This window comes from Neophocaena asiaeorientalis, unplaced genomic scaffold (genome assembly GCF_003031525.2).
Source record: "Neophocaena asiaeorientalis asiaeorientalis breed wild unplaced genomic scaffold, Neophocaena_asiaeorientalis_V1.1 scaffold108, whole genome shotgun sequence".
Classification (NCBI taxonomy): Eukaryota; Metazoa; Chordata; class Mammalia; order Artiodactyla; family Phocoenidae; genus Neophocaena; species Neophocaena asiaeorientalis.
This window is the reverse complement of record NW_020173770.1, coordinates 6,851,446-6,874,490: the sequence shown is the minus strand read 5'-3', so window position 1 is coordinate 6,874,490 and position 23,045 is coordinate 6,851,446. Positions and strand designations below refer to the sequence as shown.

At 43.7% G+C, this 23,045-nt stretch overlaps 1 pseudogene; it reads right to left on the bottom strand.

Annotated features, from left to right (window-relative positions):
- Window positions 1–1,401: 1,401 nt before the first annotated feature.
- Window positions 1,402–2,916, bottom strand: LOC112403877 (60S ribosomal export protein NMD3 pseudogene; annotated as a pseudogene).
- Between the last annotated feature and the right edge of the window lie 20,129 nt (window positions 2,917–23,045).

The window sequence follows — 23,045 nt, the reverse complement described above, 5'->3', positions numbered from 1 at the left end:
ATATATATATATATATATATATATATATATATATATATGTATAATTCATAACTTTTATCCCATCTTCTTCTGAGAATGAATTGAAGCAACTATGTAGGCATCCAGCACATGTCTGGGTATTGAAGTTTCCCCATCTCTACGTGGTCAGTGAGAACTTGTGAAACAACAAAATACTCTACAGTTTTGATATTATAAACTCAAATTGCACCACCTACGCCATGCCTCTTTGTTCATTTTTTTTCACTTTAGAAAGCACAGGCCTTTATTCAAAACTTCAGAATTAGGGAGTCTGATCTTAAAAAAAGGAAAATGTTCCATTCAGTACTTACTTAATTTCCTTATTTAGTGGTATATATAGGATTTATGAATTAGCTCTTAGTTCTGGCATGCTTAGTAAGTCTGATCTTGCTTACAGAAATAGGTTCTTAATACTTCATTTTCAGAACACTTTAAAACCCAAGCCAATGCTTTTCCTTCAAGGATGCGGAAGGCATTCCTCATTCAAATCTGATTCATGGTTTTATAAAGCATGAAGATCACTTTTATTACTTCATCATCTATATGCTGGATTCTAATACTCTTTTTGATGGTGATGTGTTCAGTGATAGAAACTTATAAAGAGAGAATTCCTTCTCAATTTGTAAACCAAAAATTTAAAAGCAAAATCCCTGAAGTGATAGGAAGACATTTTTATGACATAAACAGCTACTTCACTAAGCTGCTGGCACAAGCCAAAACGACAAAGGTACAAATTGTTATTTAACCTTTAAATACTGTTTGCTACAAATCTACAAATATTTTAAATATACTTTCTTCTGCAATGAAAATTATCCCCAGCTTAACAGCTTTTGAAGATGCAAATATTACGAATAAAAAAGATAACTTTCCTAGTGAATATCCAATGATAAACTGAACCCTAAGGTTTCTATCCCAAGGACATAAAAATGATCTAAATTGGACTAAGTGCACGGCAAGTTCGTATGAAAAATGATTCTTCATATGCTCTTCTACGAAAGTAATCAATATAAAAAGAAGCTAAAACTTGTTTTCTGCTTGAAGATTTAGGTAACCTCCCAGGAATCACAACTTGTGAGCTTTTAAACCCAGAGCTATAGTACGTGAAAATACTAGTGCCTCATAAAAATGCAAGCCGATAAAATCCCATATGTAAATAAATATCAGTAATAATTACATTCTGCATAATATTTTTTCATCTAAAACTTCCAAACCATCAACCTTTTTCAGTGCTTCGAGTGAGCAGTCAAAATAGTCATATTTATTCAGGTTTAAAACCACATTTCTCTTCTCTCGATATGAAGGCATAGACAGAATAGACAGTAAAATTATTTTGTCCAACATTCTGAGCCTATGGATGTGGAAACCATCTACAACATGATCTCATTAGGTCATCATCAATTCACCTTCTTCACCAGTAGCATCTTGGGGAAATGTGAAGGTCTTCAAGCATCTCAGCCAGACTAATTCGAGGTGCTCCTTCATCATCTGTGTCACTTTCCACAGGAATCGTTGAATCTCTATAAATATACACACTTTTTCTAATTGCCTCATCTTCTTCCAGATCTTCAAGGAAATCTGGGTATTGCCTTTCATCATCTGTATCCATGTTTTCTCTATCTCTTGCAAGCTCTTTCAGTTTCCAGCTTCTAAGACACTGACGTTTGGTACGGTCATAGCTCTTCTTGATTAGCACCACATCTAGGACTCTATCTGATTTCATTTTGTTGATATGCTCATCATTTAAGTTACAGTTGGCCAGATCAAACCCCAACACCAAGTCTCCAGGATTCAGAAGATGTCCCAAATGAGTGCGACAAAAATACTGTTTATCTGTACTCATTTCAGATGTTTTCTGTACCCAGACTTCCCCGAGGGTATGCTTTTATGATACCATTCCAGCACCTGCACTGCGTTTTAGATCTCGGACTATGCTGCATTCCATAACAATAAACTCCTCCAGCTGTTTGGGATGTGGCATAAACTATTGAAAGGGTGACTCCAGAAAGCGTTCCCATCAATATCTGCAACTTGTAGGGTATTTGGATCTATGAGATGGATGACGCTGGTTACTCGAATACACACACAAATCTGGTTCATGTTTCCCAGGCTTTGTGCCAGTTTTGGAGACAGACAAACAACATTATCCTTGCATATTGGAACAATTTCCACAGAAAAGGTGCTTTTGTAATTGTATGTGTTACTATGGATATCCTGAGAGATCAGTCTCTGTGAGGCTTTGTATCTAGTGGGAACAGTACACTGAAGAAATTCTACCATCTTCTGAGCATGTTGTTTTGAGGAATAATAGAAATCCAGACCATCATGAATCTCTTTGACACGAAGTGTATTCTGGTGCATGCCATATTTCAAAATCAGCTGTTCCAGATTGTGGAAGGTTCTTCTGTGCGAAGTCTTTTGCCTGACTTGAACCACAGCCTTCCAGAAATCCTTAGCTTCCACTCTGTGGCAATCTCCACACATCTGGGGCTGAACAACATAATCCACCACAGACACTTGCTGAAGGATAGCACCATTCATCACCTCTTTCTGAATAGTTAGTTTAACGTTAAGTCTCTTAGAACGGGGCTCAGTCCAAACAAAGCTTGCATCTACAAGACGTACGTTACTCAGAGGGGCTTTGAATTTTTTCAAACACAGAGCAAGACGTTCCCTGGATTCTAAGGCACATTGTGCCCAAGTTCCTGGTGGCTGGAAATATCTTTGACATTGTTTGCAGAGAGATAGAGAGACTTGTTTTGGAATGCCTTGGCTGATATCTACTTTACTTCGCAGACAAGCCACACAAATACTGGCAGGATTCGGACTAATCGGGGCACCACGGTCGCAGCACAAGATGTGTCCAGGTGTGTGCTTCACGGGTTCTGTCATATACTCCATTTTTCTGTATATCTTAGCGCCTCTGGGCCAGACCCAGATGTGCTGAAAAACCGCGGCAGGACCAGTTCCTATCGCCCAGTCCTTATTTTGTAATTTGCACCAGCAAAGCACCATTCCTATTCCACACAGGCTCTTGCGGCCCAAATATAGAAGCCCTTACAGTCTCGTCACTCCGTTTTCTTTCTCACTATTAAGCTCTCACCGTCAGGGTTGGGTTTATTGGACAGACCTGGGCTTCTCAACATCCATTCGTACTCCTTTGGCTGTTCAATCAGATGAATTCTAACTTCACCACCTCCTAGCTGTGTCACCGTGGACAAACGCTGTCCCACATTATGCCTCAGTTTTCTCCTCTGTGAAGTGAAGATAGTAAGACTGAAGCTGTAGAGTTGCCGTATGGGTCACCGTGTGTACAGCCCATAAGGGAGAAGTACTTTGGTGTGTCAGAACATGCCTGACCATGATTTGGCCAAGTCCAGCTGGGAGCTCTGGGCTGTCTCTGGCAGGCAGGGGTCCATCAGTGACTGATTGGGACATGCTGATTTTAGCGTAAGCACAAACTTCTAATCCACGATTTCAGGGGCCCCTCATGACCCACGGCTCGAGAGGCACCATCAGAGAAAGGGCCTGCTCAGTTCTTTGTGAATTATTTCTTGACTTGTGGAATGATTATTTTATCGCGCTTTGTACATAGAACAATCCCTTCCCAGTTCCCTGAGATTTTGGTTTACCTGGGTTTACTTCTGAATACTTCCCCTCATTGGATTAATCAAGATTTGGAAGTGATATGGGTTATTTCTGTTTGTTTAGTGGCTACCTTTAACATTTTAACATGCATACTTCTATTAACAAATAACAAAGTTTCTCAGTATTTTATCCTTCTTTTAAACTGTGAGATCATTAAAACATTACACATAGTCAGCAGTAACAATAACATTTTGGCAATGTTATTTCATCTAACCCTCTCATTATTACTATTGTTATTACTATTATGGAATATTTTATAGAAAATCACAGATGTCATGTCTCACCACTTAGAAATACTTAGCTGACAAGAAACTTTTCCCCTTAATATAACCACTATGCCATTATCAGCAAACAAAATGAGCAATAATTTCTTAATATGATCACATATCCCTTCCATACTTAAATTTCCCCAGTTGTCCCCAAAATCTTTTTACAGATGGTTTGTTTGAATAAGTGGCCAAATGTGGTTTGCATATCACAGTTATATTTTGAAGAAAACATAAAATGCCCTATGGCCTCGATTTTGCTTGTTGCTTTTACTTGGTGTCCTATAATTTGTTCTTTTATTCCCTGAGGTATTATAAACTTGTGTTTAAATTCAGTGACTATTTGAAATTCAGGACTTTTTGTGTAGTAACACTTCAGAGATGTTTCTGTGTACTGATTGCATCACATCAATAGGCACAGAAATATCTGGTGTCCCATGGTTTTATTGATACTAAGATTGATCAGGGTTCAGATGGTAGCAGCTAAGTCTCTCATTAGGAAGTTCTCCATAAAACTTCGCACACAATGCTTTTAATTTTTTTTAAAAGTTTTTTAAATTTTTAAATATAAATTTTAATTTTTGGCTGCATTGGGTCTTCACTCTTGTGCACGGGCTTTCTCTAGTGGCGGCGAGCGAAGGCTGCTGTTCATTGTGGTGTGTGTCCTTCTCATTGTGGTGGCTTCTCTTGTTGCAGAGCACGGGCTCTAGGTGAGCGGGCTTCAGTAGTTGCAGCAGGCAGGCTCGGTAGTTGCAGCACATGGGATCAGTAGTTGTGGCGCACGGGCTTAGTTGCTCCACGGCATGTGGGATCTTCCTGGACCAGGGTTCGAACCCCTGTCCCCTGCATTGGCAGGCGGATTCTTAACCACTGTGCCACCAGGGAAGTCCCCGGAATGCTTTTTAAAAAAACTGTTAAATATATATAACATAAAACCTGTCGTTTTAACTATTTTAAAGTGCATCGTTCTGCGGCATTAAGCAGATCCACAATGTTATATAACGATCGCCACTATCCATCTCCAGAACTTTTTCATCATCTGAAACTGAAACTCTTTACTCATTAAACAATAACTCCCCATTTCTCCTCCTCTCCGGCTCCTGGTAACTACCATTCTCCTTTCTGTCTCTATGAATTTCCCTCTTCTAGGTACCTCATATAAGTGGAATCATACAGGATTTGTCCTTTTGTGGCTGGCTTATTTCCCTTACCATAATGTCCCCAGGGTTCATCTGTGTTGTAGCATGCGTCAGAATTTCATTCCTTTGTATGGCTGAATACTATTCCATTGTATAGATGGCCACGTTTTGTCTATCCGTTCACCTGTTTATGGACACTTGGGTCGATTTTGGCTATTGTGAATACTGCTGCTATGAACATGGGTGCACTGGCTTAGTGCTTTCCTTGCTCACCGATGACGTCTGTCTGGATCCATCGTAGGCGTAGCTCGCTTTTCTGTGCTTGGCTTTATTATGCTTTGCAGATATTGCATATTTACAAATTGAAGTTTTGGGCAACCCTGCATTGAACAAGTCTACTGGTGCCATTTTTCAAACGGCATTTGCTCACTTTGAGTCTCTGTGTCACATTTTGGTAATTTTCACGATATTTGCAACTTTTTCATTGTTATCACATTTGTTATGGGATCAGTGATCAGTGATGTTACTATTGTAATTTGTTGTTGTTTTGTAATTTAATTAAAGTACGTACATTGTTCTTTAGATATAATACTGTTGCACACTTAATAGACAACAGTAAACGTAACTTTACATGTACTGGGAAACCAAAAAATTCATGTGACTCACTTTATTGGAATATTCGCTTTATTGTGGTGGTCTGGAACTAAACTTGCAATATCTCTGAGGTGTGCCTGTATTTCATTTTAGGTCACACAATGGTGATTTTTTAATATTTTTTTTTTTTTTTTTTTTTTTTTTTTGCTGTACTCGGGCCTCTCACTGTTGTGGCCTCTCCCGTTGCGGAACACAGGCTCCGGACGCGCAGGCTCAGCAGCCATGGCTCACGGTCCCAGTCGCTCCACGGCATGTGGGATCTTCCCGGACCGGGGCACGAACCTGTGTCCCCTGCATTGGCAGGCAGACTCTCAACCACTGCGCCACCAGGGAAGCCCTAATATTTTCTTTTTACATACCAATTTTCAGAATAATGGTTTGATGTACCAGTATCCCACAAAGGTGACCAATGAGGTTTTTGGGTTTTTTTATAGCTCCTCGAGTTGGTTCTTGCGTTCTTTGACAGCTTCAGTAGTCTTTTGTCCCTTCTTTTATTTCTGGCACAACAAAGTGTCCCAGACTCATCTTGTATATTTCCTACCTGAAGGGAAAAATCTCCTTTTCTCTGTTGTGCTCACCACTCTGCTCTCAGTACTTCACTTCTGGACAGCAAATGTGTGAGTTTTCCCCACATCAAGCAATTCTCCAATTCTCTGTGGACACCACTGGAGTGTCCTACAATTTAATTCAATTCTGACGCTACCTACCTGGAGATAGCATCAGATCTCCCAGGGGCTCAATCCCACAAGACCCTCTCTTCTCCCACTTCAGACAGCAATTGCAGGTCCAGGTTGTCACCTGTGCTTCTGATTGACTATAAGTTGGAGGTTCCCATCACCCCTCCTCATGTTCAGTATTTACTAGAATGGTTCATAGAACTCAGAGAAACATTTACGTTTATCTGTTTATTGTAAACGATGCAATTCAGGCATACCCAGATGAATGAGATGCATAGGGCAAGATATGGGGGAAGGGGTGTGGAGATTCCATGTCCTCTTTTTAAAAATATTTATTTATCTAGGCTGCACTGGCTCTTAGTAGCGGCACACAGGATCTTCGTTGCGGCATGTGAACTCTTAGTTGTGGCAGGCATGAGGGATCTAGTTCCCTGACCAGGGATCGAACCCGGGCCCCCTGCATTGGGAGCGCAGAGCCTTACCCACTGCGCCACCGGGGAAGTCCTCCATGTCCTCTTCACACAGGTGTGCCACCGGCCCCCCCACCCCAGCACCTCCATGTGTTCGCCAACCAAGAAGCTCACCAAACCCTGTGCTTTTAGAGATTTTTAATGGAGGCTTCATTTCGTATGCATGATTGGCCATTGGGTCCAATTCAATGTCCGGAGGTTGGGGTGAAGCTGAAAGTTCCAGCGCTCTAGTCACATGGAGAGTTCCTCTGGCGACAAGCCACTATCTGGTGGTTATCTAGGGGCTTTCAAAAAATCACCTCATTAACATAAGCTCAGGTGGGTTTGAAAGGAGTTTGTTAAGAATAACAAACGAGAGGCTTTCCTGGTGGCGCAGCAGTTGAGAGTCCGCCTGCCGATGCAGGGGATGCGGGTTTGTGCCCCGGTCCGGGAGGATCCCACACGCTGCGGAGCGGCTGGGTCGTACCCCCAAAAAAAAAAAAAAAAGAATAACAAATGATACTCCTTCCACGTTTATAATTCTTACCACTTAGGAAATTCTAAGGATTTTAGGAGCTCTGTGCCAGGAATGGGGATGAGACAATATATATTTACTATAAGTCACAATATCATGCTACTCGTTTCTGAAATCAGCCATTTTTCCAATGAGACTTGGTTCTTTTGGGGTAGGTACTTAGACACCACAATCTGGGTACTTGGTGTGCCCACTGCTAGAGGATTGTCGTTGTTTCAGGCTTTTTGGTAAAGAGAGCTAAAACGTATGTTTTTTTAAAGAGAAAAAATATAAATTCTTCCTGATATTTTAAATTCAAAATTAGGATCACAGTCTTCTTACTCCTTTGATTTTATACTTGTATATCTTTTATAATGAAAATCTTGGTTCTGTTAAATTAACATAATTATTTTATTCTAGAATATATCTATAGTGGTTTCAAAATAATATCAACATTTATATGATAAGATATTGGACATAGTTTCAGATTTCATTTTTCTTTCTTTCTTTCTTTTTTCTTCTGCTTTTGTTCTTAGATTATATCCCATTAGGGATGTACAATCAAACATTGCGCTTTAATATCAATCAAAGTAAAATTTGTCCCTCTAATGTGTGTACCACCACCGTGATAGGCACTTAGGCTCATTTGTTTCAGTGTGCTTTCAATTTTTAGGATTTGTTTCTGTTTTGAACAAAGAAAAAATTAAAAGGTTCTAAAGTAAAAAAACCCCCAAAACTCTATGTAATATATGTTACATAATATATATTATATTTTAATTACGCATAATAGATATATCCACAGAAGTATTGCTTCCGTCCTTTCCTCTTCTGTTTCTTCCTTCCTAATGAAATGTAACCGTTTTCATTCGTTTTTGGCTTGTGCTTCCACTGTTTCCTTTTGAAATTATGCCACCGCCACACCCACCACACACCCACACTTTCTCTTTTCTTAGACAAAAGATGCATACCTTTTAGTGTGCTGGGTACTGCGTTGTGCTGCTACCCTAAGTGTTGGGCATACGGGTTGTTTGCATCATTTAGCTATTATGATCAATGCTGAAATCAACAGCCTTGTGATTACATCGTGTTGCATTTCTTCCAGTGTATCTTTGGGATAGGTTGTTAGAAATGGATTGCTGGGTTAAAGGGCAAATGCAGAGTAAATTTGTTAGGCAGTGCCAAATTCCCCTCTATAGAGCTTTATCATCATGCACCCCTGTAATCCTGCAACGTGTGAGCCCGCCTGTTTCTCCACAGCACCAGCATCATCAAGAGAGTACACTGGAACGCTGCTTTAGCTACTAGGAACGGTTACAACCTTAATTTTTATCTTGAGATTCCTGTACCACATGGAAAGTACAAATTTGGACTCCTCACCTCCGTATGTTGGGGTTTTTATTTCTTGGAGGATGGGGGAGACTTTCCCCCCACCTAGAGCCTCATCAGATTGCAGTATTTCTCTGATACTTCCTAGGGTGGGAATTTTCTAGTCACATTTTGTTGGAGGGGCAACCTTTGGAGGCCCCTCTATTATGCTATGCTGTGTCTCAGTTTGGGACACAGACAAGGCCCAGACCCCTGTCCTCATTTGGGTGTTCTGCCCTCAGCCCTGAGCTGTGGAGCCTGTATCTGGATCTATTACTTACTTGGGCACCAAGTTTTCATCTTCTGTGTTTATCACTGTGGTTTTGAAGGCCCTCTTTAATTCTGGTACCTGGAGATCTCTCTTCCTTTTTTTACAGCCTATCTGTATACGGTATTTTCTGCTTACATTTTATGTACGCATTTCTATGTCTAATGGGTGGGAGGGGGTTCTTCAGAATCTCAGGTCTCCATGTTGCTGGAGGAAACTCAACGCAGATTTTTATAAAAGTTATGCCAAAGCAGGGAAGTAAAATGGAAATTGGGAGTGAAGGGATTATTTGCTATGCAGAAGTATCCTTTAAGAGTGGACTTCTCCTAGTGTGTTGAAACTAAAATTTTTTCTGTGACCAAATTGAGTTTGTAAATATTATCTAAAATGGGGTATACCTGTTATGCAAAGATGCTGTCTCTCTCCCAGATGTGAGGACACTGGGCCGTGGGCTACACATTTTTGCAGTGTAGGCCTGATGAGAGAGAGAGAAAAAAAATCACTAAATTACCTTTTTGGCCTCATTCCGAAGTTCAAACTCCAAACACACCACAAAACATACTATACCAGATAGGCCTCTGGGAGCCAAGGACCTGGTATGAACAAGAAGGGTAATACAAGATTATTTCAGTCTAAGGAGAGAGATTGAGCTGAGCTATGTGTGTAAAAGAGACAATTGTAGGCATCAGGAATGCAATCAAGAGGCCTGGGCTTTGCTTCACTGTGAACTTAGGTCATTTGTACCCAACCGTCTAGCTGCCCATTCATTTGTCTACCCATCCATCTATTCAGCTATTTATCTACCCATTCAAATACCAGTCTATCCTTCCATCAATTCATCTGTCCATCCATCCATCTAAACATTCATCCACCTGTCCATTAATCCATCTGTCCACCTGTCCATCCATCCATCCATATATCCATCATTACCAAACACCCACAGTTACTAGGGACTAGAACCCAAATATGAAAGACACTGTCTCTCCCTCCATGGGACTCGGTGTGTTATGGGTAGAATGTCATACAAATAATTACTGTGTAATAAGATGATGACTTCAGAGGAGCCCTATCGCCTCTATGCTGAGAGTGAGGTACTTTAGCTTGTCTAGAGTCAGGAAAGGCTTCCCGGACGAAGCCTTTGAGTCAGGTTCAAACTCAGGTTTGAGTTCAGACCTGAGCAGGGAGTTGCCTATTACCTCTGGCCTCAAGTTCCACCTCACCTGTGCAAGGGTGGCATGGGGCCAAATGACATCCATCTAAAGATCTGTGCTTTCGTGAGTGGCAGCTGAAGATTTTGTATTGGGCACCAACAAGAGGCATGGAGGGCTAGTGGGGAAGCAGAGCCAGTTCAAGGCTTGGCTGGGATTGGGGCATCCCATCTCTGAGGGGCCCCCAGACTTTGTCCAAGAACTGGTTATTGCCCATGGGTAGCTGGAGGAAAAGCTCGCTGTCCCCAGTTACTTGTTTCCTGGGACAAGGCTAGAAGTGGGCTTTCCAGACTTGTTCTGGGCCCTGGGCCCATTGTCTGGAGTGTGACAGGAACCCCGTGAATTTTAATAGCCTCCATTCAGAGTGATTAAAACCTTAATGAAATTTAATTATCCTGATGTTAAGCATTTTGTCTTAAGTTATTGCATTCTGACCACTCATTGTTCGCTGCAAGCTCAGGGCAGCATACCTGCCTCTGCCTTAATGGAAAGGAAAGTTGAATATATTTAAATGAAATTTCCCCCAAAATAATTGCCTTCAGTGAAACACCAAGCAGGCATCGGGATTGAATTTACAAATCGGGCGGCTGCAGATGAGAGCTACTATGTTTAGAATGGTTTTCATTAATCCAGGGTCTCCAGAAGGAGCAATGTGAAAAGTTCAGAATGTAAGTGACAGGTGTTTATGTTTCGCAATTGCATTAAACAGGCTCTTAAACGCAGGTTAAAGGCCTCCGTGAAATATAGAATATACCTTAAAATGTGGCCTAAATTTTTGCCATTTTGGACTTACCTACAGAATTAGCAGGGCTTTCGGTTAATCAACTGTTGGCGTAAATTGTGGTTGAGCAAAATGCTCAACCGGTATAAATACCGGTAAGCACAGTCTGCTTGGCCTGTTGCATTTTTTTTTTTTTTTTTCTTTCTTCTTCCCTTGGGCCTTCCAAAGGCCTTCAGCTGATGGAGAGCTTTTAATTTCACATTTTGGCCCCCACCGCAGGTGATAAACAAAGGTTTCCCCGCTGCTCTGGCTGGGGTCAGTTATCCGGCCTCCCTCCCCGTAATCACACACAAAAGGTGCCTGAGATCCACAGCTAATTTGCGGCCTCTGTTTAGCAGAATTTAATAGCAGGTATTACTGCTGCCGCGGTAATTAAGGACCTTTGTCAATAAGACGGAATAGATGGCCACACTTGGTTGTAATCAGTGGGCTCTCGAGAGCCAGAGGAGTGAAAAGGGAGAGAAGCAATCCATTCTGTGAATAACACAGTCCTCGACGGCCTCCCTCCCTCCCAGGTCAGGCAGTGGAATAATAATTCCCCAGGCAATGAAAGTACAGGAATAAAAGTACTTACCCTCCAGCCGGTCATTTTTTTTTTGACTTTTTATTTACTCTGCTGAGCTTTCTTATTTGCTCCAGGCTGCATCTGATGAAGTATTGTTTAAACAGCACAGAGCAAAATGGATGTAGGGAGGTGGGGAGAGGAGGAGGAATTTTAACCAGGTGGCAGGGAGGCGCCCCGCTTTAAGGTGGATAGCCATTCGGTTTATCAATTATTTCTCTGGGATACAGGAAAAAAAAAAAAAAAGACAAAACCAAGTGGCTTCGTGAAGAGGTGGAGGGTGTCATTTAGAGCTGTCTCTGACCATAGTCATTCAGCTCTAAATGGGTCGCCTGTAACAAGCGTGAAGTGAACTTGGGGGAGCATTGTCACCCTCCGCCTCGTCCCTAATGTACCACTGAATGGCCCGGCTGAGGGGGCGGCCGGGGAGGGGAGGGGAGGGGGCAGGGGCTGGCGGCCACAATTCAAAGAGACCTTCAAGGTGTGTGCCCCTCATAGTAATTGGAGAGGAAGCTGCCTTTCCCTCGCCGATTCCCTGCCTTTTTACTGGTTTTAACAAGCATGATGCTTTTAATAGTGCTTTGAGTACCATCTCTTTATACGCCTCTCCCTTTTTAAAGCAGCTTTAACTATACTCTTTCTGTCGCTAATGTCTGAAAAACTTCTACCTTTAATCATTCCCCGATGAGGTGGCAAACAAGCGGTCCCTCTCCTTTAGCAATTTCGGCTGGGTAGTCACTGCTGGCTGGGAAGGGAGTGGGTGGCGGCCGAGGGAGCAGGGGGGCTGCGAGGGTGTGGATTGTGGGGATCTGACGCCAGGTCCAGAGCCTGGGGACATCCAAGGGGCTTCTTGTTAGGGGAGGGCCAGGGGTCAATTTAAAATGCTCAGATCTGCAAGGTGGAAGACAAAAATCCATTTGACCACTGTTAACAATCCACTTGGATTTGGTTAATTTAAAAAGATTGAAATTAGTCTTGTGGCTGTTCCAGGACACCTCCCCTTGCCCACCCCCAATCCAACACGCACAGTTTGCTTCTTTCCCATTTAGGAGCCAATCCCAAACTGGGCTGATGAGGTCTTTCTGTGAGATGAGCTTAAAGGGTTTCACGTGCACCTCTGGACTGATGAGGGATTCAGGATGGGCTGGTTCCCAGTGCAGGCTTATAAATACAAGTGGAGAATGAGGGGTCCGTCCGCCCTCCTGAGAGCAACACATGCGCACACACGCAGCTTTTGGGTCCCTCAAAAGTGGCAGAGGTGAGGCTAGGAGCTGTAGGGCCTCTGGGAAGGCAGGGGCAGGACGGGGGCAGGGAGAGACGTGGTAGTCCCTGTTTCCTCATCCATTCCATTTTCCGCTTCTGAACATGGGCTTCTCTTTCTGGAACGATTTGTCAAACCGAAGTTCAGCAGATGTTTTAGAGGTGAAAACCTTCCCAGAGCGTCTCTCGGGGAGTGGAGGAGACGGGGCTTCTTTAGAGCTTCTAAGCATCCCTTCTCCAAAGATGTCACCCTGGAAAGCATCCCTTTGGTCCCCTTCTGTCCACGCTTGAGGCTTCAAGTCCCGACTCTGGAGCAGTATAGCTCAGCTTGTTAAGCCAGTTTTCTTATCTGTAAAACGCAGGTGAGAATTGCTTCTACCTTCTCAGAGGGGTTGGTGAGGGTCCACAAGGTGATGCTGGTAAGACACTCAAACTCACTGCCTGAGGCAGAGGGAGGCATCCTGTGCATATTGGACGTTGTTTTTCCTCTAAGGGTTCATTGGATTTTTCTTAATTATCTGGAGGATGGGGGTGGGCTTGCTGCCTGATCCTGGGGCTCAGGACAGCAGGGCATGTTGTGGGTTTCCAACAGCTGTTGAGTTGTAACTGTGCCAACATACTTATACCTCCAGGCAGCCACGGGGTTAGGGGTCACTTAGGAAAGTTGTGCTTTGCACAAAATCGCAGGGGAGAAGTGAGTGCAGAGGTGGCTGGCCAAAGAAAGAGGAGACATCTTTCCCAGGTCTGCCCTCCTCAGGGCCGTGAGAGGAGGGCTGCTGTCGCAGGCTGAATGATGCCCCCTAAAGATACAGTCGGCCCGCCATGTCCCTGGGGTTCTGCATCCACGGATTCAACCAATGGTGGATCCAAAATATTTGAAAAAAAAAATCCAGAGTTTCAAAAGCAAACTTTGAATTTTCCACGCTCTGTCAACTATTTACATAGCATTCACCTTATGTTTACAACTATTTACACAGTATTTATAACTATTTACATAGTATTTACATTGTATTAGGTATTATAAGTAATCTAGAGATGATTTTAAGTATAATGGAGGACGTGCATAAGTTATAAGCAAATATTAGGCCATTTTATATAAAGGGGTTGAACATCCTTGGATTTTGATATCCACGGAGGGTCCTGGAACCAATCCCCGGTCATCCGTGGATGTTACCTTACAAAGAAAGGTTTTCCCCCCCAGTCTTATTGAGATATAATTGACTTATAAGATTTGTATAAGTTTAAGGTGTACAACATAATGCTTTGATATATGTGTATATTATGAAATGATTACCATAAGTTTAGTTAACAAACATCACTTCACATAGTTATAAGAAATTTTTTTCCCTTGTGAAAAGAACTTTCAATATCTACTCTCTTAGCACTTTTCAAACATACAATACAGTATTGTTAGCTATAGTCACCATGTTGCACGTTATATCCTCAGAATTTACTCATTTTATAACTGGAAGTTTGCACATTTTGACCACCTTTACCCATTTTCCCCATCCCTTACCTCTGGCAACTACTAATCTGTTCTCTATTTCTGAGTTTGGTGTTTTAAGATTTTACATATACTGTAAAGCAATTATACTCCAATAAAAATGTTAAAAAAAGGATTTTACATATAAGTGAGATCGTACAGTATTTGTCTTCCTCTGCCTGACTTATTTTACTTAGCATAATGCCCTCAAGGTCCATTCATATTGTCACAAATAGCAGGATTTTCTTCTTTTTTCATGGCCAAATAGTATTCCATTGTATATATGCACCACATTTTCTTTATCCATTCATCTGTCAGTGGACACTTAGGCTGTTTCCATGTCTTGGCTATTGTAAATAATGCTGCAGTGAACATGGGAGTGCAGATGTCTCTTTGGGATAGTGACTTTGTTTTCTTTGAAGTGGGATTGCTAGGTCCTACGGTAGTTTCTCATTTTAATTTTGTGAGGATGGTCCATACTGTTCTTTATAGTGGCTGCACCAATTTACATTCCCACCAACAGGGCACAAGGGTTCCGTTTCTCCACACGCTCTCCAGCATTTGTTATCTCTTTGCTTTTTGATGATGGCCATTCTGACGGGTGTGAGGTGAAAAACTCTTTTCAGATGCAATTAAGTTAAGGACCTCTAGATGGGGAGATTATTCTGGATTGTCTGGGTGGACCCTAAATACAACCACACATGTCTTAATAAGAGGGGCAGAGGAAGATTCAACACAGACAGACGAGCAGAAGGCAGTGTGGAGATGGAGGCCAGATTGGGGAGATGCTGCCATAAGTCAAGGAACGCCAGTGGCCACCAGAAGCTGGAGAAAGTGAAGAATGGACTCCCTAGAGCCTGCAGAGGGGGCGCAGCCCTGCCGACACCTTGATTTTGGCTTCTGGCCTCTAGAACTATGAGAGGATTTCTCTTGCTTGAAGCCACCCACTGTATGGTAATCAATATAGCAGCTACGGAAAACTAACACCGATGCCTGGTGGAAGGTCCTTTTCCATAAGTGAGTCAAGTGAACGCTTGAAGAGAAGGAGAAAAGGTTCTGTGCCCTGGGCATCGTGGCCAGGATTTCTGATACCTGTGCGATTGTGTGGTGGTGTCATTCAGGGGCATTGACTGTGGGGTGCACTGCACTCCAGCCTCAGGGAAAGGGGTGTCGGGCAGGCATGGGTGACCCTGAGGAACGGGCTAAGGTTTCCGGAGCAGGGCTCTGCCAGGCCTGGTTCTCACTGGCTCAGCCACAGGGTAGGGCCAAGGCTGTGGGCTGCAGGTCTTAGGACAGACCTGGGATGCCTCACTCCATTTAATGAAAAGAACATGGGGAAAAACACGACAAAAATATACACCAGCATCGTTGTGGGCGATTTCTCACGCAGAAATGAGTATGCGTTCTCATGTCATATAAAGAAATGTTGTCACCAGTCCGTTCAGCACTGTGGTCATGGATCTCACTCCTTTACACAATAGCCTTAATACTGCGGGATACATTGTTTGGCTACGGGTGAGATTGTTTCCGCTGTGTCAGCGGTCAACTCTACTTTTTCATATTTGGATAGCGAGTCTAATTCATAGCACGATGGAGTTTGCAGTTCAGATAGGATTTACTTCTTGATTGATTTTTTGTTAATATTTATTGGGCACTCGATCCGTGTTATGAGGATGAAACGAGAGACTGTGGCTTAGGGGAGGCAAGAAACTTGCCCAAGACACCCCGTGGTGGCGTCACCAGGCTATGCACACACGTAGCCATCCGACTGCAGAGTTTAGCTCTTAGCTCCCCTGCTTTCGGAAGCCAAGGGCGCAAATCGCATCTGGGACTGTGATGTTTTGTTGGAAGACCTAGAAGTGCTTCTGCAGACGGCACCCCTCCAGAGCCTGTCCTGGGCCCAGCTACGTCTTCCCTGCCAGGTCTGGGCAGAGTACATGGCACATGGGGCCCCAAGAAGTGTTTGCTATTTTGTGCTGAATTATCACTGGCAATTAGAAAGGCACTTCTAAATACAAGCCGAAGTCAAGTTTGGCAGAATTTAGAGGAACAAAGCATATTCTTTTAGCTCCAGTAAGGAGGATTGTCAGTTTGTTCCAGAAGCAAAGTAATTAAAGGACAATGTTCACCAGATGGACGTTATGGTTTAGTGCAGTTCTGACAAAATCCCTAGCAGATCTGAATATTGGTGTTCAGAGTGGAGGATGGGCGAGAGAGGATTTCTGCTGCTGGGAGGGAGCCTGTGGGCTATAACCCACCACCCCCTGGGCCCTCCCTCAGTGCCTTTGCTCCACAGCTGGCTCCTAAGTGAAGAGAATTCCTGCTGTCCTGCAAGTCCAGGCAAGAGGACCGGGCCAGACGGGAGGCCAGAGCCGTGTGCCGTGAGAGCCCATTTTGGTTTTGCACCCCGCCCAGAGCACTGGCTGGGGCTTGGCTGTGTTTGTATGAGCTGCAGATGCCAAGCCCGCGTCTGGATGGTGAGGTCGGTAGTGCGGGCACAAGGCTGTGTAGCAGAGGCTGCAGAGCAGGGAGAGCCCGGTTCAGGCAGCTGGGTGAGTCCCAGCTGTGTGACCCACAGCAAGTGTCTTAACTGCTCTGTGCTGCAGTTTCTCTACTGGGAAAGGAGGAGAAAAATCTAGCAATCTTATAGCGTTGTTGAGAAGCTGAACTACGATAAAACTCACACGGTGCCTGGAGTAGTGTCTGGCCTGGGTAGTAATGCTCCAGCCGGGTTTGATGCTTTTATTAACTCTGGAAAGAGCAGTGCTCTCTGAGTTGGCAGACCTGGGACGAGCCCCATTCCTGCCCCTCAGCAAGGCCCTCTCTGCGCCTTGGTCTCCTCATCCGTAAGCTGTGGCAGGTAACGAGGAGTATCTTGAGGGATGATTAGGAAGGTTAAATGGGAACCTTCGTCGAAAGCATCAGGCTCATGTAACCCCCTAACATACAGGCGCTCCTTCCGTCTCTGCATGCCTCCTACAGCTTAAGGAAATTTGCTTTTTCGGCAGGTTCTTCCTTGTCTCCGATCTTGAATTTTTAGGCAGCTGTTGAAGTCCGTTGACTCCATCTACCAGGCTAGCGGACAGTCGTTCATCCACTCGGGGCCTGTTCTGTGCCTACCACGGTCCAGGGCTGTAAGATGGGGTCAGGGGAGGGGCGTCAGACTCTGTCCCTGTCCCAAGAAATGGCCCCTCAGAGAGTTACCAGATAAAGCACAGGATGCCCAGTTAAATTTGAATTTCAGATACTCAATATTAACAAATTTTTCAGTTTAACTATGCCCCAAACACCTTATGGGACATCCTTATACTAAGAAAGTATTCACTGTTTATCTGAATTAAAATGTAACCAGTCGTCCTGAATTTTTATTTGCTAACTCTGGCAACTCAATGGTTCCCCCGGCTCAATTAAAACGCCAAACTGGGGTCATGCCCATTGGTTTGGGGGATCCCTCTGAGGTTGTTGGTGCCCAGGATCTGACTGTGCTCTGTCCCTTCCTTGGCCGTGGGACCCTGGGCAAGTCCTCCTCTTCCCCGTTCTGTGCCTTGGTTTCCTCCTCTGCAATGGATTATCTGTCCGTGGCCCTTTCTGGTTCCCGTTCCTAGACTTCAGAGTTGGTAGAAGACATCCGTCCAACCTGGTGTTTTGGTACTGTGTAGACACAATAACCCACTAGCTGGATTGCATCTTTCACTTCTCAAACACTTGTCTGCTTCATGTAAACACAATCCAGGTGCCTCTGACCTGCCCTTTCAGTCCCAGTTCTCAGCACTTGTAAGAAAAAGTCTCCTTGTAACATAGTCCAATCCCCAAGCTGGGTCTCTAAAGGGCATTTTGAAGCCCTTTTAATTTCCAATCCATTAAAAAAATAAATCTTTGGAGGGTTTGCTTCTTACATAGCAGCATGCTTTTCGGCTCGACAGCTGTCAAACTGAAAAACATTCCATGAATTCTCCAAGTAATTTAAAAGTTGCTCCAACTGAAATACGGGGTGATATCCACTCAGCTGAAAGGGTGCCACTTGTACCTAGGTAATTCTGTTCACTTGATTTTTTTCTCTTCAGGGAATTACTTTCATAAGGAGAAGGAGGAAAGAGTACATTATACTCAGTTATGAAATGGATGTTCGGATCTAACTTGTGACTCTATTTCCAATCGGTTCTACCTTTCACCATACCTCTGGGAAGGGCGATCTCTTAAACTATGGCTTGTCTTTGGCAATAATTACTTTTGGATGTGAACAGAGAGTCCATTTGGGGGCTCTGTTCTGTGAAGTCCGTGAATGTACGTAATCCTTTTAAGATCTAAGCCTCCCACTCACATCTGAGTTGCCTTCTCTTTAGAGATTAAAACACTGCAGCCACTATTTGTTTTGAGCAGACATAGTGCTCTGAAGTCCTGTAATAGCTCACTGGGGGATGTGGAGCCACAGATTTTCTTATTAATCTCGCGAACACCTTAGAAGTTTCGTCATGCCCCCCAAATGCACACACTTCATTCGCTCTAATTTCTCAGCAGTTCCTCCTGCTGCCTTAAGTTGTGGTTCTGTCAGCTTTGTTTCCCCCCCTTTTCTCTCTTTCTTATCTCTCTCTCCTCCCTCCCTCCTTTTCTTCCTTTGTGGATTCGAACTTTTTAGTCTCAATAAAAGGGCTGATGTCTGCCTTGGGGAAATCTTGCTTCCATTTTTTTTCCCCCAGAAAAATGGAACAGGTTTCTTTTAACTAGTGCAAGGCTCTCCTCTCTAAAAGGTTTTTATTATTGAGTGCCCGGGGTCCTTAGTTTCAGACATTTATCTTCTAGCTAAGCGGGAACAAAAGCAGGAGGCAGCTTTCTGCACCCCGAGTTTCTGAGTAATCACCCCGTGGTTAAATTGAAGCGGCCACAACATCTTCTTCATTGTGTCGCATCGGGCTTGCTCGTTAATTTATGAGCTTCCACTGTCAAAATAGTTTGTGCAACGGACCCTAAAAATGGTGATGGATAATATCAATCAATCGGGTTTTATAGCCCTGGTTTCCCTTGCAGCAGGCCTGCCTGCTGTATACAGCCTGTGAAGAGGAAAGCCACATACATGGTAGATGTGCCCCAAATGAATGCGTAACACTACCAAAATGCACCCCTTCCTGGAGGGCTCTAGGATGCTTAATGCACCAGTAATGCTCCACCCCCGTGGTCCTCGTGATGACAGCCGGAAGTGTTTGGATCCCTTGGGAGGGATGTCCTCATCCTGAAGTACCCTGTTATTGCAAGATTACCACCTCCCATTATTCTTACAATGAGGTCATCTCAAAAGGGCACCTCTGAAGGCCAGCGTGTGGTGATGAGGTCTGGCAGATGGGGGCAAAATTCAGCTCTAATGAGATGGAAGTTTTACAAAATCTTTGCGACTATAGAATCTACATATCTACTCAGTAATTCTTACGACCTATTTGCAGATTTGAAGTGCCTTCAGATGCCGGCCTACTTACCTAAGTTTGTCAGGGGTGGGGCCCTTGATAATGTGCGACCTCCTTTATATAAATTTTCCATGTTCCTCCTATGCCCTGGCTAGGGGTTGGTTATTATGCAGATCTTTTTCACTTTAAGAAAAAAATCACAAATACAAGTTAATTATTGAAAAACTTGGAAAATACGGAGAAGTATGGAAAAGAGAAAACCCCTCCCTTCAATCCGGGGCCCACCTCTGTTAGCACGTACTGTATTTTCTGCCTTCTGTGCATGTGATTTTACATATTTGAGGTAATCTGCCTAATACAGTTTTGTCTCTTGCTTTTAAAACAATTCTCTGAGCATTTTAATGTTTTATGTTTGATCTCATTGTTGGTAGGTACTGTAGTTTATTTAGTCAATTCTTTTGTGTTGAGTGTTTTAATAGTTTATCATATTTTGTTGTTATCAACAAAAGGGGCCAGGTTGAGAGGCTTTCTGAAACAATTCCACGTTTAATGACCTACTGAACGGGACAGTTCCTGGTCTCCAAATATCTTCTCTCATTCCAAGGACAGTATGAAGTCCCAGTGCCCTCTGGATATGGACTGTCACTAGGGGGCCCTTTCCTAGCCTTCTCTACGGAGCTGATGAACTCCTATTCATCCTTCAAGACCTGGCTGAAGCAGGCCCTCCACTGTAAATTCCTGGTTCTCCCTCTCCATGGAGTCGGCCACACTCTTCTTTGTGTGGGCCTCCATGTTAGCTCATCAGGGAGCTCACTGAATGGTATTTAGCCATCTCTCTGGTCTCCCTCTGTTGTTCTGTAGATGCACAGTGCAAGCTAAGTCATCTGCCTTGGTAATTCTGGCCACCCTCGGCTGGCCAGGACCATCTGGCTTGCGTGGAACCTCTAGTTTCCTGAGCTGTGCCTGGCATGCTCGCAGATAAACCAGCCATGGAGAGGTACAGCTCAGGTGTTTGGAGGACAAACACCTTTTCAAGCTCCCAGGACTCTTCCTTGATTTCCACTTTGGGCACGAAGACATTTCCTCCAAATGTCCCTGTTGATAGCTGCTGTCAGAGTTCATGCTGGCGTTTGCACTGAAAACTCCTAATTTGACATTTCTCTGGTGAATGTAATGAATACGAAAAAGTGTCATTTAGAGCTGGTTTTCTCTTTGTGCTTTGAAAAATGAAATGCACATAGTGATCTGTAAATGAGATAATTACCTCCCTACTTTGCTAAAGGGCACCTACTAGTGATTTTTTAGCTTGTTTCACTTAATGAAAGCTTTACAAAATGGGGAGCCCAGAGCTGTTAATAGACTTGTTGTAATAGGCTCTGAGAAAACGGGGAAAAAAAAAACCCAGTTGTTCCAAACTAGTAACAGAAATATACTGATGAAACAGCTGGCAGCTCAGACATAAATTTAAGTCTTGGCTGGGTTTAGAGCAAATGTAATAATAGCTGCAACCAATATTTTTAATATTACTGATCTTTCAGCAATAATTACCTAGAACTTTTAATGTCTGCAATTAGAACGCTAGCAATTCAGTGGTACAGACCAGTGGTAAACTGCACGAAATTGGATACTTGCTATAATTGGTCATTAATCACTTTTCATTACCAGGAAGGGATGTCGCAGTTATTCTGAATAGATACAGCATGCTAATTACAGGAAAACACAAACCTACGCATTTGAACTTAGAGCTTTTAGGAAAATAAGCAACTCACGTCAATATTTTATATCTGGGAGGAGATTAGCCCACCCAATTAAATGATGAGGAAGCGGCCATGTATATTTTGACAAGAACCCATCAGGAAAGAGGTCCCTTTTTCCTAGGGGTCTTGATCACATTTCCATTCATTTCTGTGGGTAATTAAAATTCTCACCCTTTATGCAGATTTAGAAATGGTTCCAAATAAATATTTACATGTGTGTGTCTCCCTTGGTGAGCCCACGTGATTGTAGGGCTCATCTACTGTGTCATCGGCACAACGGCGCCTCCCGCCTAGACCTTTCTCTCTAGGCCAGGTGTCCCCTGGGGTGTCCATCAGCATCACGTCCATTTCTGCCATCTACATCTCCTCCTTAGGTGCCTATTCTGCGAATGGGACCATCCTTTCCCCAGACTTGAGACTTCAGTTATTTTTCTGGTCTTCTCACCACTTTGTCCCAAACCTACCTCATCCGTCATCAGATCCTGTCACTTCTACCTTCATAGTCTCTGCCGCCTTTGCAGCCCCCGCTCTTCTCACCGCTGCTGCTCATTCAAGGGGCTCCATGGTATCTGTCAAGATTGCATCCCAGGAAAGCACAACCTGTGGAGAAAGAACTTCTAAAGAGAAAGTATGTCTATGAGAATTACTGTAAAAAACCTTAATCCATGACTAGGTCCCTGCTCTCTATTGATACTAACCCCCGACAGTCAATAACATAGAACATGCCTTTCATAGATAATGCAAGAAGGACCATGGGGACAAGCCAAGCTGTTTCCTCAAAGACATGGCCATAAAAGTATATCCCTATGGTGGGAGGGTGGGGTTATCCCTCGAACCCGTGTCCCCTGCATCGGCAGGCGGACTCTCAACCACTGCGCCACCAGGGACGCCCCCCATCATTCACCTTTGTCACCTTCACACTTGCCTCCGGAAGACCAGCTCCAGGTGCAGGGCAGGAATGAAAAGCTTGTCGGGGGCCCAGAAACCCTGGGTTCTCTGCATCCTTCCTCGGACAGTGAAGAAGGAATGAAGTCCTGACTGTTCTCTTCTCTGAATATTAATATCTGTGATACACCTGCTCTCTCCTGGCCAAAGCTGCCCATGCCCCGCCAATCATATCATTGCAAAATTGGGTCATGACGGAGAAATGCAGCCTATATAAATAAGTCACTTACAGCAAAATGGTGTGCACAGAAGCCAACAGAAACCACTGACCCCACACCTTTCACGGTGATCTTCGGAATCTCTCACCTGTTCTCCTGTCACGAGAAGATTGCAAAAGTATCTCTGAGCCTTGGCAGTTCCAGTTTAGCTCTGGTTACCAACTTCCACACACTGGCCTTGGTTTAGATTCAGAGGATTCCTCTTTTTTGTTGTTGGCAGTAGAAAAATAATTCCTCGTGGGTATGCGAACTGGAAGAGCGGAGGCCTGATTTTGAAGTTGCAGGTGGTGGACCTGGCCTGCCCTAGGAACTCAGTAATGGACACCTCACCATTTCTGCCCTGTGGCCAGTCACTTTCCCTGACAGGCTCATCAGTGGCATCCTGGAACCAAGTTAATACACAGATAGAATTTACAAAACTAGACGTGAAATGAATGGCC